The 18570-nt window shown below is 33.8% G+C and overlaps 1 long non-coding RNA gene across 1 annotated transcript; it reads left to right on the plus strand.

Moving 5' to 3' along the window:
- The first annotated feature begins 16412 nt into the window (after window positions 1-16412).
- Window positions 16413-17612, plus strand: LOC107935773 (uncharacterized). Its single transcript, XR_001694266.2, has 2 exons — window positions 16413-16940; window positions 17251-17612. It is a non-coding gene; the product is annotated as an uncharacterized lncRNA (long non-coding RNA).
- Window positions 17613-18570: the final 958 nt, after the last annotated feature.

The following is an 18570-nucleotide window of genomic DNA, read 5'->3' on the forward strand; positions in this document are numbered from 1 at the left end:
ACATGTAGAGTGTATGGTATTTTATAGATGTCACCACCCACGCCTTGAGAAATAATTAAATAAAAATGTCATTATATTGGTCTTTATTTATAAAATTTGGGCAGTTTTCAATTAATTCAATATCTGTTTCACATGATGCAATGAATAAAGAAGCACAAGTTGTCTACTAAAAATAAAGAGCCGATGCATTGAAACCATTCCCATCATGTGCTTCAGCTTTGGTAATTTAACTTCACATTGACTTTTTGGTAACAATTATTATCATGTCTATAATTTTATTTTATTTACTTAATATATATTATGAGTTTGACTTTTTGGTGACAATTACGGTGAGATTATTAGAAATTAAATTTTATCTTAACATTATTATAATATGAATAAGGCTATTTCTAACGTTATATGGACCGTTAGTAACCGTTGTATTGTTGTTTATATATCATCATAGTTCTACTAGGCATGCATATAAAATCCTTTTATTAAATTGTGAATCTAAAAGTTTTACTTCCTGCCTTCATTTTTTTTCCAATATCACTCATTAATTGGATCCTAACTTAATTAAAAAATTAGCAAAACCTCATTTTTGTTATACACTTATAACAACATGCTATAGAGAAATAATTACTGTAAACCTACCGTAAGATTCATATCATGAATTTCCATCAAATAAAGATGATGGTCACTAAACTAACTATAAAAACGACTAAGGTAAGCGCACTTACCGAACAATAGTATAGTTAGGGTGAGTAGGGAATATCGTATCCACGAAGACTAAAAGTACTAGTAAATATCATTTTCTATTATTTAGCAGACAAATTGGAGTAATTGTTTTTAATCAAAATTTACCAATCTAATCTAACTAAGAACGCAACAGAGAATGAAATAGGAAAATAATCGAAGATAACCAATGAGATAGACAATACCCAGGAAAGAATCCACCTAGACTTCACCTATTATTATGGATCTGAATTAAACGATTTATTCACTTATGTCTTAATTCGTAGAAATCCCTAAATTATGTTAATATCTCTTTCGAGAGTAAGAACAACTGACTCTAGGTTAATTAGTTGAAATCTCTTTCTAATTAAAACCCCTATTGTCACATTAACTCGATCTATGGATTCCCCTATTAGATTTGACTCTAATCCGGTAGATTTATATTGTCCTATTTTTAGGATTACATGCAACTCCACTCAATTATGCTAGATCTACTCCTAAACAGGGACTTTTGCTCGACTGAAATAAACACATTAAACATGAATTAATATCCAAAAAATATTAAAACATGAAATAAGCATACATAATAGAGAACAAGAATCAAGTATTTATCGCGTAAAACAAAAATTAAATAATAAGATTCATCATAGGTTTCATCTCCCCTAGGTATCTAAGGGATTAGTTCATAATCCTGAATGAAAACATCTCAAAGTCAGAAAAGCCACAATACATAAAGAAATTCAATTAAACTTCAAAAGAAGTTAAAAGGAGATCTTCAATCTTGAAGGAGATCCGCTTTTTAGTTGGCTCCGATGGTGTTCTACGAGTCTTTTCTTTAATCTTCTCTGAATGACCCATTCTGTTTTCTTCTAATTGGTATTTATAGACTTTAGAATGCTTAGAAACCCTAAAAATTGGGTTTTTTCGCGTAAAATGGAAGCAGGGTGCAAATCGGTATAGGCTGACACATGGGCGTATGGCCAGCCCATGTGGTTCACACGGGCGTGTGCCCAAGCCGTGTAGATCCTGAAAATTGCTATTTTTGTCCAATATTTGCTTTTTTCGCTCCTTTCACTTCCTTATGTTCACTTAAGTATAGAAACATGAATTTAAAGGACTAGGAGCATCATATTCACTAATTTACATAATAAATCATCCAAAAATGCACCAAGAATGTGATTAAAAATATGTTACTTTTATGGCTTATCAAAAGAAAATAAGAATTATATTAATAAATGAGAATTAAATAAAAAAATTACAAACTTATAGCTGATGTATGCATTATTATTATTTACTCAACAAATTAAGCCTTTGTGGAAATAGGGAAATAGATTTTGGAAAGGTCTGGTGGGGTTCCCTTAGTCATAAGGACATTATCTTACAAAGAAACTTTAAAAGAGTGGCATTCTTTCAAAGATAATGAACTTGTTAGAATATCTCAAAACAAACGTAAAATTCTACTTACATTTAAGTTGAAGTATGACCATCTCCCATCTCATTTGAAGCATTGCTTTGCTTATTAGTTGTTTGATAGTATGATAGGTCTCCGACGAGTTTCCAATCAATCGAGTTTTTGATAATCTATAAAACAAAGGAAAGTAACTACGTAAGGAACGAGTGATTAGTAAGCTCGTATAAACTTTAAACATAACTTGCTACTTTCAATAATACAATTCATGTATTAAGTATAAACCATTACCAATGCTATAAGCTTAGTAAAAGCCTATACAACTTCATCAAATTAACAAGTTAGTATACTTGTTCATGATACATATGAAATCAACCATAAGATATGTAGTTTACCATATATATACATAATATTTAAATTATCAATGTTGCCATAAGATCATGATTATTCCATTTGCATACTTACCATTTCATTTCCCTTTTCTTACCTGTTGAACCATTTAGAATTACATCGAATACTCGGGATAGCTCACACATAGTGTGCCTTTACAAATAACCGTAATATTTCCTTTACATCAATGCTCACACGAGCTGTGGGTCGGAATGTAAGCTATATGATGCTGTTCGCAAAAGCTGTGGAGAATTCGCAATAAATGCAGGACCTCAGGCATTGGTAGGACATTCAAGACCAGCACCTGAAACATGAAATCCCTAATGACATGTTATTTGTATCCTAAGAATTCTTAAGATTCAATTGGGACTTGTTATCTGACAATTCATCATAGTATTGATAAATTTATATTCAAATTAAATTATACTTAAATAACATAATAAATAGTTAATTTGACTAACATTAAAACGATCGTAGTTCATACGAACTTACCTCAATAACTAGGGCATAGAAGAAAAGTCGAACTAATTTGAAGCTTTAGCTTTTCCTCGATTCAAGTCCGATTGTGGTTTATCTTTGATCTCAAAACACCAACATGCATAAACTATGTTGGCCGAACCCTTAAAGCACCAAAAATGGTGTTTCTTCTTCAATATTTCAGTGGAATAGGCTAAATGGTTTTTTTTGCCAGCATGAGTTAAATGGAATAGGCTAAAAAGAAACCTGCAATCATCATGAGCTAATCCATCCACAACATTGCACTGTGAGGAAATTATCTTGTGTATACACTTTTTTTTTAAGATTGATATAAATTTTATAAATTTCTTTTCAAAATTTGCAAAGTCTAATTATTTCATTGAAGTAGAGGCTCTTTTGCCTTTTTGTTTTTATTTTTTTGCTCAGTTAATTGAGTACAAGAAAAGGCTTTGGGATCACTCAACCCATACCAGTTTGGGAAAGGAATCAAAAGTAGCCAAACTATACAAAAATAGAGCACAAATAACTAGAAAAGCAGCAAACCCCAAACTAGTTTACCAATATGCTCTAAACAAGGTATTCCTCGACAAACCTGCTTTAGCCAAGGCTTCCACCATTCCATTCTTACCTCAATTTGTAACTTCAACCCGAACCTCAACCATTCGCCTTAAACTTCCTTCAATATTGGCGAACAAATTCCTAAACGACCACGGCTGAAGACGTCTATATTTCAACCAATCTGAAACATTAATTGAATCGCATTCTATGATTAAAGGGACTTGCTCGTTTCGAATCAACTCTATAACCATCTTTCCAGCCTCTTTAATTGCCCTTAGAACCGCCATTTCCAAGCCCCCCGCTACATATCTACTAGAAAATAAAGTCGAAGCCACCTCCTTATCATCCATCAACACTCCTCCACAAGTCGTTTTCTCATTCATAACAACCCCTGCCACCTTGAATTTTATCCTACCCATGGGAGGAGGATCCCAGACTAAGTCTCAATTCCTCATTAATCTTCCACCCACACAACATTTCACCAACCAACTCCACCAATCGCTTTCTGAGAAGTTACATTCATTATGGACAACTCTTGCTCACATTAATGCTCTCATTTTAGAATGAAACAATAAAGTGTAAAGAGTTGTAACCAACTTTTCAAACACTTTACCATTTCGAGATATCCACACAGTCCAACAAGACGCCGCAATCGCCACTAACCATAAGCTTTTTTGCAGACCTATCAGGGGTATGTTCCAGCACAAAGTAACTAGCTCATCTAAATTCACCACATTCTTCCAATCAAAACTCCACCAATTAAAAATACGAGACCAAAAACTATTAATAAGGACATTGAAAAAACAAATGACTAATATTTTCTGTAACTCTTATCACACCATGGATAGTCACTAGATAACGGATCCAGCTGTATCCCCCGCCTACTCAAAAAATCTTTAGTTGGTACATGATTAATCGCCAACATCCACATAAAATTACGCACTTTTGGTGAAACCTTCAATTTCTGAATTCTATCAAACGGAAAATCAATAACACCCATTATCGTGAATCCACAATATCCGATCCTCCACATCGGCGTTCAATTCTAAAGTTCCCACCAACAACTACCATGCAACTCTCTCTATCTAACAACGTTCTCGAAAACCTTTCTAATAATTTAATTCTAAAAAATCATTAAAGGTACCCAATGGACATTGATGTGGAGAGGTCTATGAAGCTTGCAGGGCACCCCAAGTGTGAATTATTGAATGTAATTCAATTATCATCAACCCAACTTTGTCTCCATTGAGACATGGTGGGACCATTTCCCACCAATCAGCATTACTTTTTATTTGATTATATTATCTATAAAAGTACTATTAGACTCTAAATGTATTAACACCTGCCTTTTCATTTAGTCAGAATCACTATTTCACTCTTCCTCTTGCCCTAATCAAACACTTTTTTCCCTTCATTGCAGTAATCGAATGTTTTCTTTATGTTCCATTAACTTTAGAAATTTTATTTTCATTGTTCTTTAAACTGTTTTATTTAAGATGAAATTTTTGCTACACAGACGATGAAGCTGTTTGACGAGGTTTCTACAATCAGTTTCAATAATAAGATATGAGTTCTCAACCCATTTCGATTTCTGTCCTCAACCTAAAATTGAAAACTCGACGCAAACAAGTCATTAAGGTTGTTTTACCGTAACAAAGGTCGGATAATATCTCTCCATATCCAAGATTTATTTCACAGACCCACATTAATCGATAGAAGATCCTCAAAACATCACCCATTGTAGGATGATAAGAAACATGTTTAACTCGATGGAATATACTTTCTTATGTTTACTTAAAGGGACATCATAAAGGCATAGATATTTTACTCCCACTTGATAGGAAAGAGCTCATATAATGTAAATGAACGTACGCAGTGAGTGGAGACGAACTCAAAGACATTTTATTTTCTACTTAATACCCAAAAAATCTTTTATTTTTCTACTTAAAACCCTAAAAAAAATCCTAATAAAATTTTAAAATATTGAAAACATGAGAAAATGATTAGTAAAAAATATATGAAAAAAAAAACTATCCAAAAATGCATGAGAAAAAGAAGATAACAATAATGTAAATAATCTTATCTAATTTTGAAAGCAGCTCCGAATACACTTTAAGAAGTAATGCTTGGATAAGGATACGAATCTTTAATTATTTCATAAAGATGATGACCATCATTTCATAATTTTAGTACAAAATTCCTTTTTATTGCTCAACAAGATTAAATCAATTACAACCACGTAATTAAAAAGTCAATCGTGTCATTTTTTACTACTCCAAACCTGTTATTCAAACTATTCTTCCAACATGGAACAAAAGAATGAGACAAAATTTCCAATAATAAGCAAATAAAAATCATCACCCCACATACAATAAACAAATAAATGTATAATAAAATAATTAAAATACTACTACCATTAATAACAAATATTAACACGCTCATCTTCATCAACAATATTAATACTTATTAATAAGAGTATGGTATATCTTCTTTTCTAAACTATCTATGGAGAGAGAAAAATTTGTGATTAAAATTGAATAAGTCTTAGTTCGGTTGGTATCAACATTATTACTTATTTAAATTTAAGAGGATATAAATTTGAACATGTTGAAGCGCAGTTATCTTTTTATTTAATGGCCGGGGAGAAACTATAAAATATTTTAAGTATTTGTATAAAAAACTTATAATTAAATATAATACAATAAATTCAATTGAAAATGCTGCCCAACTTGTTGTTCTTTATTCATAGCATCATTGTGCTGCTATTCATTATCATCAAGAAAAATACAATTGAAGCTGCAGGAAATTTATTAAGAAAGATCGTCCCTTAACTAAGTTTTCAATATAAAATTAGTAATTTTTTATTTAATTATTACTTAGTGGGTGGTGACATCTTTAGACTCTACGGGTAATGTATGTATATATCAATATTTATGTTTTAATTTATACATAAATAATTATATTTATACAATATAAAAATAGATTAATGTCTCCTGTTCAAAATGGCTTATCTGATGATGATGCTTGATCTTTATTCAACAAGATAGCATTTGAGCAAAGATTTGCAGACTCAACAAATTCAGCCTTTATGGAAATAGGAAAACATATTTGGAAAGGTGTGGTGGAGTTCCCTTAGTCATAAGGATGATGGTGGATATGTTATCTTTCAATGAAACTAAAAATGACTTTTTTTTTTTAAATATAATGAACTTGCTAGAATATCTAAGAATGAAGGTGAGATTCTACCTATACTCAACTTGAGTCATGATCATTTTTTATCTCATTTGAAGCAGTGTTTTGCTTATTTGTCGACTATATCCAAAAGATGTCGGTCACATCTTTGATTGCTTCAAACAAACATGTGTTCCAATTCAAGTGTGTTGAGCATTGGCCTGCGATGCAACATGTGACCACCAACAGAAATAGCAGCAGCTCACCAAGCAGACCAACATTAGAGCTGAACCGAGTACAATAGCTAGTTTAGTTTATTTTGCTCATTTTGTTCCTATGTAACTTTGTTTAGTTGCTTTGTAATTTGTTCACAAAGTTAGTAGGATTAGATTTTTTGATTAGTACTTGATGTAATAGCTGATATGTCAGCTTACTTTTGCTTGTAATTCAAAGATTGCAATTGTTTTGTATTAGTGGGAGTAGTTACATCATTAGGTAATTGTCCAATTACAATGTAACTTACATATATTTTCAAATTATCAATGAAATCACATGAGTTTTTCAGTTATCTACTTGTGCAAACTCTCCTCTCTTGTTTTGCTTTGGTTTTTTATAGTTTCTGAGCAAATTTAAGTTTGTCTCATGCATTGTTGCTGCCAATGTTCCAACAAATGGTAATCAGAGCCTGTCATCTTTGAGGGCCTCTGTTGTTGGTTGTTTTATTGTGAAAACAAAAGCTCTAGAAGATAGAAATCGAAGTTGATTAGTTTGTTTTAGCACAATGAGTTTCACACCTCCCCTACCACCTGTGTTTGCTGGTGAGAACTACCACATTTGGGTAGTCAAGATGAAGACATACCTTCAAGCTCAAGATTTTTGGAATGTGGTTGAGAATGATGCTGAACCACCTCTATTGAAGGCTAATCCCACGATTGCTCAAATAAGGCAGCATAATGAAGAGAGCACTAAGAACCATAAAGTATTGGCTTGCTTGCAGAATGGAGTCTCTGATGTGATCTTCACTCGGATAATGGCTTGTGACTCACCTAAGCAAGCTTGGGAGAAGCTGAAGGAGGAGTTTATGGGTTCAGATAAAACAAGGTAGCAACAATTGATAAATCTCAAGAGAGATTTTGAGAATTTGAAGATGAGAGAGTCAGAGACCATCAAGCAATATTCAGACAGGATAATGGCCACTGTCAACAACATAAGGCTCCTTGTAGAAGACTTCAGTGAAAGCAGAGTTGTTGAAAAGGTCATCACCACTTTTCTTGAGAAGTTCGAGTCAAAGATTTCATCACTTGAGGACTCGAGAGACTTGTCAGGTATCTCACTGTTTGAGCTGATAAACTCCTTGTATGCACTTGAGCAAATGAGGGCAAATAGGCACGAAGACCATCCTGAAGGAGCTTTCCAAGCAAAGGCCAAAGAAGGCTCAAGTTCAAGCCAGAAAGGAAAGAAACCTTAGCTAGATAAAAAGGAAAAACCAATGAGGGATGCAGGCAATAAGAGGTTTCCACCATGCATTCACTGCAAAAAGACCACACATTTGGAGAAATACTATTAGTATAAGCCAGAGATTCAGTGTAGAGGTTTTAAATAGTTTGGCCATATAGAGAAAGTGTGCAAGAACAAAGGAAATTCACCAGCTCAACAGCAAATTCAAGCTCAGGCTGCTAAAGATCTTCAAGCTCAAGAAGAGCATGTCTTCACTACTTTATGTTTTGCAACTTCAAACAAGGCCAGATGCAACTGGTTAGTGGATAGTGGCTGCACACATCATATGGCAACTGATGAAAAGCTGTTTAAGGACTTTGATAGAACCTTTGCCTCTAAAATTAGAATTGGAAATAGAAGCATGATTGAAGCCAAAGGCAGAGGCAATGTGTTGATCAACCCTTGTTCAGGTAACAAAGTAATTTCTGATGTGCTTTTTGTGCCTGACATAGATCAGAATTTACTTAGTGTTGGACAACTAGTAGAAAAAGGGTATTCACTAGCTTTTAAGAATGGCACTTGTATTGTCGAAGACACACATGGTCAGGATTTGGTCATAGTAGCAATGAAAAATAGGTATTTTATGCTTAATGTAAATTAGCTTAAGAAGAAGGCCTATACTAGCCTTGCTGATAATGCTGGTCTTTGGCATAGGAGACTAGGCCATTATCAATTTTAGATCGCTTGACCTGCTGAACAAGCTGAATTTAGTTAATGACTTGTTAAAAGTTAAGGTTAGAGATACTGTTTGTAAGGTTTGCCAGCTTGGTAAGCAAACCAGAATGTCTTTTCCAGTCAATAAGGCATGGAAGGCTCGAGACAAGCTTGAGCTGGTCCATTCTGATTTCTGTGGACCAATGAAGACTTCTTTCTTAAATGACAATAAATATTTTGTGCTGTTCATAGATGACTTAACCAGGTTTTGTTGGATTTATTTCTTGAAGCAAAAGTCTGAAGTGTTTGAAACCTTTAACAAATTCAAGGCACCAGCTGAAAACCAGTTAGGTTGCAAGATCAAGGCCTTGAGAACTGATAATGGCAGTGAATAGTTATCTGAGAGATTTCAAAAATTGTGTGAACAATATGGAATTCACCATTAGCTCACAAATGTTTATACTCCTCAGCAAAATGGAGTATGTGAGAGAAAGAATAGAACAGTGCTGAATATGGCCAAATGTTTGCTATTTCAGAGCAAGCTACCAAACAAATTTTAGGCTGAGGCTGTCAATACCTCAGTGTACCTGTTCAACAAGCTACCAACACATGTTGTGAAGGAAAAGACTCCTTTTGAAGCCTGGCATGGACTCAAGTCAACTGCCTCACACCTGAAAGTGTTTGGCTGTGTTTGTTATGCCCACATCCCAGTTGAGAAGAGAACCAAGCTTGAAAAAAGGGCTGTTCCAGGATATTTGTTGGCTACAGCAGTACTAAAAGGGCTACAAGGTATTTGATCCTTCATAAATAAGATTTTAGTGAGTAGGGATGTAAGATTTGATGATGAAAAGAAGGTTTGAAGCTAAAATAGAGCAGATGCAAGGCTAATTGAAGAACAACAACTTGACAACAACCTGGAACCAGTTGAAAATGTGCTTATCAATGAAGACTTTGATGATGCTCCTGTGAGAGGCACCAGAACTATTGTTGACATCTACCAAAGATGTGATATTACAATAGGTGAACCTTCAGATTTTAAAGAAGCTGTCAGGGACAAACATTAGAAGAAGGCCATGAAAGTTGAATTAGAAATGATCCATAAGAATAACACTTGGGAATTAGTGGATTGACCAGATTATAAGAAAGTCATAGGTGTCAAGTGGGTGTTTAGAGCCAAGTATAATGCTGATGGCTCACTGAACAAGCACAAAGCAAGGCTTGTGGTGAAAGGCTACAGTTAGCAGTATGTGATCGATTTTATGGAGACTTTTGCATCAGTAGCAAGGCTTGACACAATCAAGCTACTGTTTGCCTTAGCTACTCATAAACAATGGAGGGTTCACCAATTGGATGTCAAGTTAGCATTTCTTAATGGCTTTCTTAATGAGGAGATTTTCATTGAGCAACCTGATGGGTTTAAAGTCCTAGGAGAAGAGGACAAGGTTTAAAAGCTAAAAAAGGCCCTGTATGGCCTAAAGCAAGCACCAAGAGTCTGGTATGACAAAGTTGACACATACCTGTCTAGGTTTGGGTTTGAGAAAAGTGTTAGTGAAGCTACACTTTATGTGAAGAGGTCAAGAAGTGAGACTTTATTGATTATGTCACTCTATGTGGATGATCTACTTGTGACTGGAAGCAAAAATGAATTGATTAGTGAATTTAAAGTGCAAATGCAAGAGGTGTTTGACATGACAGACTTGGGAATCATGACATACTTCCTTGGTATGGAAGTGAACCAATCTGATCAAGGAATCTTCATCAGCCAACATGCCTTTGCTTTGAAGATTCTCAACAGATTCTGTATGTCTAATTGTAAATCAATCAGCACACTAGTGCCACAAGAGGAGAAGCTGTCTAGTAATGGGAATCAAGAAAGGATTGATGATAAAGAATATTGAAGCCTAGTAGGTTGCTTGTTTTACTTAACAGCAACTAGGCCTGATGTTATGTTTAGTGTTAGTCTCTTATCGAGATTCATGCACTACTGTGATGTGATTCATTTTAAGCCCGCTAAAAGAATCCTCAGATACATCAAAGGGACTTTGAACTATGGAGTAATGTTTAAGAAGGAAAATGAGCTTAAGCTGGCTGGATATTCTGATAGTGATTGGGCTGGCTCTATTGATGACATAAAGAGCACCTCGGGTTACTTCTTTACCCTTGGCTTGGAAGTTTCCTATTGGAGCTCAAAGAAGCAACAAACAATTGCTCAATCCACAGCTGAAGTAGAATATATTGTTGCTACAGCAGCTATAAATCAAGCCATTTGGCTTAGAAAGTTGTTATTTGATTTGAATGAAAAAAAAGTGAAGCCACTGAGATCATGGTCGACAACCAATGAGCAGCTGCTATAGCCAAAAATCCAATTTTTCATGGTAAAACCAAACATTTCAAAATCAAATTCCATTTTGTTCGAGAATCACAACAATCAAAAGAAGTCAGCCTTGTTCATTGCAGTTTAGAGAATCAATTGGCTGATATTTTGACTAAGCCACTCGGTACTGCAAGATTTGAAGTTCTAAGAAGGATGTATATTGCATACAGTCTAATGAGGAGTGTTGAGCATTGGCCTGCAATGCAACATGTGGCCAGCAGCAAAAACAGCAGCAGCTCACCAAGTAGACCAACATTGGAGCTGAACCAAGTACAGCAGCTAGTTTAGTTTATTTTGCTCATTTTGTTCCTATGTAACTTTGTTTAGTTGCTTTGTAATTTGTTCACAAAGTTAGTAGGATTAGATTTTTTATTAGTACTTGATGTAATAGCTGATATGTCAGCTTACTTTTGCTTGTAATTGAAAGATTGTAATTGCTTTATATTAGTGGGAGCAACTACATCATTAGGTAACTGCCCAAGTATAATGTAACTTACATATATTTTCAAATTATCAATAAAATCACATGAGATTTTCAGTTATCTACTTGTGCAAACTCTCCTCTATTGTTTTGCTTCGGTTTCTTATAGTTTCTTAGCAAATTTGTCTCATGCATTGTTGCTGCCAATGTTCCAACAAAGTGCAAGTGAGATTGGTAAAAAATGTTCTCACGTTTCAGTTAGTTCTTTACTAATTCATTTGTTTAAATGAAAAAAGTTGTGAAATTTGCTACATTTTCCAAAAGAGAGCGAGCAAAATTCAAAATATTAATGAGGACGAAACATGGGATTTAATAATTTCAAAACGTAGGTGCTTGCATGCATTAAAGTTAAATAAATTTAATAATTTCAGCCAACTTTCTTATTGACAGTCGATTCAAGAAAGGCTGATAAAATATTTCTTTATTTATAGATGAACAATGATATATTAAACACACATATGTGAAAATATAAGGCTGATGATGGTGAGCATTTTAATGAAAAATTAAATTACTTTTGCAGAAGGTTTTGAGGTGTAAACACGGATGGGAATGTGAATTTGTTACTATTACAGATGATGATGATGCCCAATGTTTGACCCTTTCGTAAAACTTGCACCGGAAAATCATAGATAATGGCTTTGTGGTTAGCAACCATTCATGCACATAATATAAAATTCTATTTAGTAACAGTAAGTTTTTCTTCTACATTTAGACTCTGCTCAGTCTATACGAGATCAATTTTATCATATTGTATATTGATATTTGTAATTTCTAGGTTTATTGTTGCTATATAGAGGGAATTGATGGGTTAGAAATCTCTTATGAGACCTTGATTTCCTTAGCTCACCAAGAGACTCCCTGCCATTGCCCATGTTTTTCCTTTCTTTCGAGGATTGTAGTATCTCGTCGCATCGAGATTCTGAAGGACAAGTCTTATGTTTTGATTAAATGACAGGAGGGGGTTACAAGAACAAATTACAAGGTGTGTTATTCAACTTGTAGTTTGATGTGTGCCAACATAACACACAAGTCATATGTATATATATCGAGGGAATCGACATCTTTTGGAAGAGTTTTAATCCAAGCATGATAATAGAAAATAGGCTTGGAGATATTGTATTTGGAAATTTGTTTTGTCACTTGGAATACTATCTAAAAAAATGTCGTCTCATAATCAATTGTGCTTCCTTGCACTGGAATACAGTTTGGGACACTTAAAAAACATAAATATAGTATTTTTTGAGTTGGCACATACTATGGAACAAGGAAAATAAAGAGCACAATCAAAATATTTACACCGTTTAGAACTTGTCTATGTCTGCGGGGTCTTACTTAGAGATGAATACACTATGAACTTTATAGTATAAAGAAGTGATTTAAGCCTAATCCCTCGAACACTTAATGCAAGTTCACCTTTGTGCAATTAAGTAAACTCTCTCCCAACTCATTTTAACTATGAAAATGAAAATCAACACTCGACACTAAAAAAGAATTAAGAGTGGATAAGAGATCATGGTAGGTTTATCCGTTTAGAAGCTGGAGTGATATAAAAAAATATGGGTTGAGTGGCAGGTTTTGGTGTCCTCGGAGTTTTGGTTAGGTAAAATTTAATGTATGCGGTGTGGAGAATGAGGATGAAGTTGGGTGTAGAGGGGTACTAAGAGATCCAGATGGGGTGGCAAAGGCATTATTTTCAGGTCCATTTGCAGCAAAAAAATTCTACTGCAGCTGAGGTGGGTCCGATTATAATTGCTTTGGATGTGTTTCTAGCAATGGGGTGGAAAGGTAAAAACTTTCTAATCATTGAGGTTGGATCTCTCGAGGTGTTTAGGTGGGTTGAGAACAAAAGTTTGAGACCGTAGTTGCTGCATACTTTCTTTAAGGATATTGAAATCAGGATGTTCAGAGTTGGTAAAGTCTCCTTCTCGAAAGCTGATAAGCACTGTAACAAGATGGCTTTTGCTCTGGCGGTTGCTGGAATGAAAAGGCCTGGTATGTTTAAGACATGGTGGTGATTTTTTGAGTAATGATGATGTGTTCCTTTAGCTGTGTTGGTACGTTGTTTCTGCTTAAAGGATATGTGGTTATATGGGGTTTTTTTGTGTTGGTGTTGTTTTTTGTTTAGAGAGTTGTTTAATAGAAGAGCCTATTGGAGTTTTAATGGGTGATAGTTGTTGACAATTGCATGGTAAATTGTTGAAAATTGCATGGTTTTGCAGCATCAAATTGCATGGCAGATTGTTAACATTTATGGCAGCCATCAAATTTGACTTAAATGTCAAAAATAGGAAGTGCAATTGGCACCGAAAATTTATGTGAAAAATTTGGCCTGGGATAATTTATTTTTTGGTCCTTGAGATAATGGGCTATTTATGGTTTGATCCTTGAATTTCAACTATAAATAGGCCTTCCCATTTCTCATTTCTATGTAATCCCAACCATTCTTTCTCTTTTAGTTTTCTCTCTTCTCCCATTTGAGAATTCTTAAAGAGTTCTATTTGTTTGTAATATTTTGGAGATAGTGAAGTTATCATCTGGTGTTAGTGCCTGAGGACGTAGGTATAATTTATCGAACCTCGTTAAAACTCTTGTTTTCTTTCTTGTCCTATTTTTCTTTCAATATTTGAGGGTATAATAGTAGTATTTAATTGTGGTATTAAATTACGATAGAAGGGATAATCTGACTAAAGAAAGACTTGGTACTTGAGGGATCCTTGTAATCCACCTCTCTTTCTTGGGAATTGAACTCTGTGTGATTTTTTAGTACAATAATTTACACGCTTCCAACCCTATTAGAGCAACAAGTGGTATCAGAGCTGAAGGTTAATCGTAGTATGCTCTGTGGTTGCAGTTTAAACTGATCTTCCATATCAGAAAAGATTTTCTCAGGTATATTAAAATATTATTGAGATAACGGACGGTTTAGGAACTTCAACATTGTCCATGTGGATAAGATCGACAATGGCAAGTACAAGATTGGCCGTGGAGATCTTTGATGGCACGAGCCATTTCGGTATGTGGCAAAGTGAGGCTCTAGATGCCCTTTTTTAGCAGGGTCTAGACATTGCTATTGATGAAAAGAAACCAGATGATGTATGTCAAAACCATTTTTTTGAAAAGAAAAATGGGAATCGACTTTTTAAAACCAAATGTGGAGTCTCCACCAATCTCTTTGTTTAGGTGTGATTGGGTTACCTATTAAAACGTTTTGTTCCACTTAAAACAATTTTAGTTCACGTAAAATTTTAAAAAAAATGGGTTCGGGAGTCGGTTACGCATGAGGAAGGGTTAGCACCCTCATTACGCCCAAAAATTGGTACCAAATTGATTCAATGCTATCCTTATATCAAAGATTTAAAAAAAAATCTTTTAAAGTATGGTCCTTTTTAAAATGTTTGAGTAATTCAAGTTAGCTATCAAAATTCTCTCGTTTCAAAGATATGCAGCATCATATCCAGCACGATTGGATACGATCCTTTATACCTTTAAAAATACGATTGATTTTGACTCTCAAAAGCTCAAACGCTAAAATTATAAAATGATATCCAAATATTTAGTTCAATGAAAAATCATACCTAGTATGGTAGGGCACGATTTTCCTGAATTCCCAAATATTGAACATTGCCTTATTTCAGAATTTTTGAATAATAAGAAAAATTGGAAATTAGCTCAAAACGCTTTAATTTTTCTTGAAATAAAAACGAGACAACTAATATCAATCAAAATATTGAAATTTGAATCACGATGCAATAATATAGAATAATCAAAGTTACAAACATGTATTACTATACGAAATATTATACAAGTAAACAAAAAGAACAAATTAACAATGAGCTTACATCCAAGAAACTAATTAGGAAGAAATATAACAAGTTTCGAACATAGATGGACAAAAATTTAAATAATAGTGCAAAAGGCTAATAGTCAATATAAAACAACAATACATGAAATAATATGAAAACTAAAGCAACACATAGTATACAAACCAATTTGGAAACAATTTGAAAACTATTAAATATATGAAAATTTATGAAATGAACAACACATGATTGGGTTTGAAATGATGTACATATATAAAAATAAAACTAAGAATATGTAAATGAATATTAAAATAAATGTTGTGAAAGAAGAAATTTGGAGCTAATAGCATGCAAGAATATTTTAAAAACAAAACCTATATACTTAAAGGTGTTAATATACATACAATAATAAAAATCAATAAAACAATATATAATGAAGATATAATACCATAACAAAGAATAAACAATATACATGAAAGAAGAACAAACAATACAATAAAACTATATATACATGAAAGAATCTTAACTAACAAAAAAATAATATATGTTTTTTTTAAAGAATAAATTATGTACATAATAAATTTAAAAGGAAATACAAATAAACATATTTAAAAGAAATTATATATATAATAACATAGAATTAATAGTGTTTATAATATAAAACTAATTTTAATATAAATTATATATATTAATTTATATAAGGGTAATTTAAATTAAGTATTACACAAAATTTTAAAACAATATGACATATAAAAGGTGATTTTAAAATAATAATTTTATAATAAAAACAAAATAATTTATCAAAGTAATTTAAAATGTATAAAGAAATAAGAGATGAAAAAAATGAATTATATAAATGGGAATATGAAAACTCAATTGAAATAAAAATCAAACTAGAGGGATAATTAATAAAATAAAAAAACTATTGAAATTGAAATAATAACTAAAGCGCGATATGCGCGAATGTCTAGGGATCAAAATTGAAAATATTCTAGTTCACAAATCATAACGTTTAGGCGTGGACTAAATTGCAAAGACACGCAAAATCTATGTGAAATTTGAAACGAAATAAAGCATAAATAAGGATCAACGAAGAGTCTGCGCAAAGACGAAGGACTTGGCGTGCAAATTTACCATCTGAAACGCCAAGGCGCGGATCCAACCTATGGATCGGGCTTGCGCGCGGATCTCCCTCCCTCTACACGGCACCGTTTTAGTTAACTAAAAGAAATTAAATGGAAATCTACCAATTCCTTCAAACAACCGAAGCAAATCCCTAGCTTTTTCCCCCTTCTAACTGTCGGTTCATCTCCGCACAATGGTGCTCTCAATCTTGGAGGAACCTTTCATCCTTGGAATCTCTTTTGATTCGATTTCAACGAAGCAAATAGAAGAAATCTATGGCCTATTCGCACAGTAAGGTTTTTATTTTCTTTTGTTTTTTTTTTCTGTTTTAAATGCGAAAAAAACTAAAAGACCAAAAGAATAAATCGAAAAGAAAATCAAAAGCCTCAAGAACTTTGAATTAGAAAATCATCTTTTAACCTTTATTTTAGTATGCGTGTGTATTTCTGGGAAAAAAATTCCCATTTACATCCTTTTTATTCTGTTTTATAGCCGAAAAATAAATAAATAAAATAAAAAGAAAATACAAATTCCCTGCTGTAATTTGTTGTAATCTGCTGTCAATTGCTGCTTTCTCTTTTTGTTTGTTAATCTGTTGCAGGTGTGGAAGCCGTGCTGCTGCTGACAAGGCCAGGCCACTCGTGGGGTGACGTGGAACAACGGAGGTGCACGTGCGGCGCTGGTTTGCACTGGAAACCAGTTGTGGCACAAGCAGAAAAGAAACCCTAGGGTTTCTGTTTTTGAAGGAGTTTGGGTTATTGGGCTTGTTACTGGGCTACTACAATTTGGGTTAATAGGTTCTGAAATTTGGGCTGTAAATGGATTGTTAATAAGTTTGGACTTTTATTTTTATTTTTATTTATTTTTGGTTTATTTTCTGTTAAAGGGCCCGGGCGAAATGGGCCTATTACAATGTACAAGATAAAGATTGGAAGGCAATCAACCAGTTGGCATGTGGCACAATTTGATCGTGCCTTTCTCGAGAGTGGAGGTATGCTTTTTCAAATGAGACTTCTGCAAATAAGTTGTGGGTGACACTTGAAGAAATTTTTTTAAAGAAAAACAGTCAAAATAAGCTTCACTTGAAGAAAAGACTGTTTCGTTTCACTTACGTCCTAGGTACCACAATGAATGATCACATCACCAAATTTAATCAGTTAGTCACTAATTTGCTGAATATGGATGAGACATTCAAAGATAAAGATTTGGCTTTGATGTTGTTGGAGTCACTTCCTGAGGAGTTTGAGTTCCTAGAAACTACTCTACTTCATGGCAAGAGTAATATATCTCTGAGCGAAGTCTGTGCGGCCTTATACAGTTATGAACAGAGAAAGAAGGACAAACAGAAAAACTCAATCAGAAACACAGAAGCTTTAGTAGTCTGAGGCTGTTCATACACTCAGAAAAAAGCTCAAAAAGGGAGATCAAAGTCAAAATCTAGACTCGGGAAAGATGAATGTGCCTTTTATCATGAGAAAGGCCACTGGAAGAAAAATTGTCCAAAGTTGAAGAATAAAGGAAAAGCTGCTCCAGATGCTTGTGTTGCAAAGCATGATACCAGTGACTCTGAACTATCACTGGTTGCATCATCATCATCGTTCCATTCAGATGAGTGGATATTGGATTTAGGTTGTACCTATCATATGTCCCCTAACCAGGAGTGGTTCTCTAATTTAGTAGAACTAAATGGAGGAGTTGTTTATATAGGCAATGACAATGCCTGTAAAACTATTGGGATAGGTTTAATCCAATTAAAGAATCAAGATGGATCAACCAGAGTTTTGACTGATGTTCGGTACATGCCCAGTTTGAAGAAAAATCTCATCTCATTGGGAGCCTTGGAATCCAAAGGTTCAGTTGTTACTATGAGAGATGGGGTTTTGAAAGTGACATCTGTCGCACTTGTGATATTGAAAGGCAT

The sequence above is a fragment of the Gossypium hirsutum genome, chromosome A11 (assembly GCF_007990345.1).
Source record: "Gossypium hirsutum isolate 1008001.06 chromosome A11, Gossypium_hirsutum_v2.1, whole genome shotgun sequence".
Taxonomy (NCBI): domain Eukaryota; kingdom Viridiplantae; phylum Streptophyta; class Magnoliopsida; order Malvales; family Malvaceae; genus Gossypium; species Gossypium hirsutum.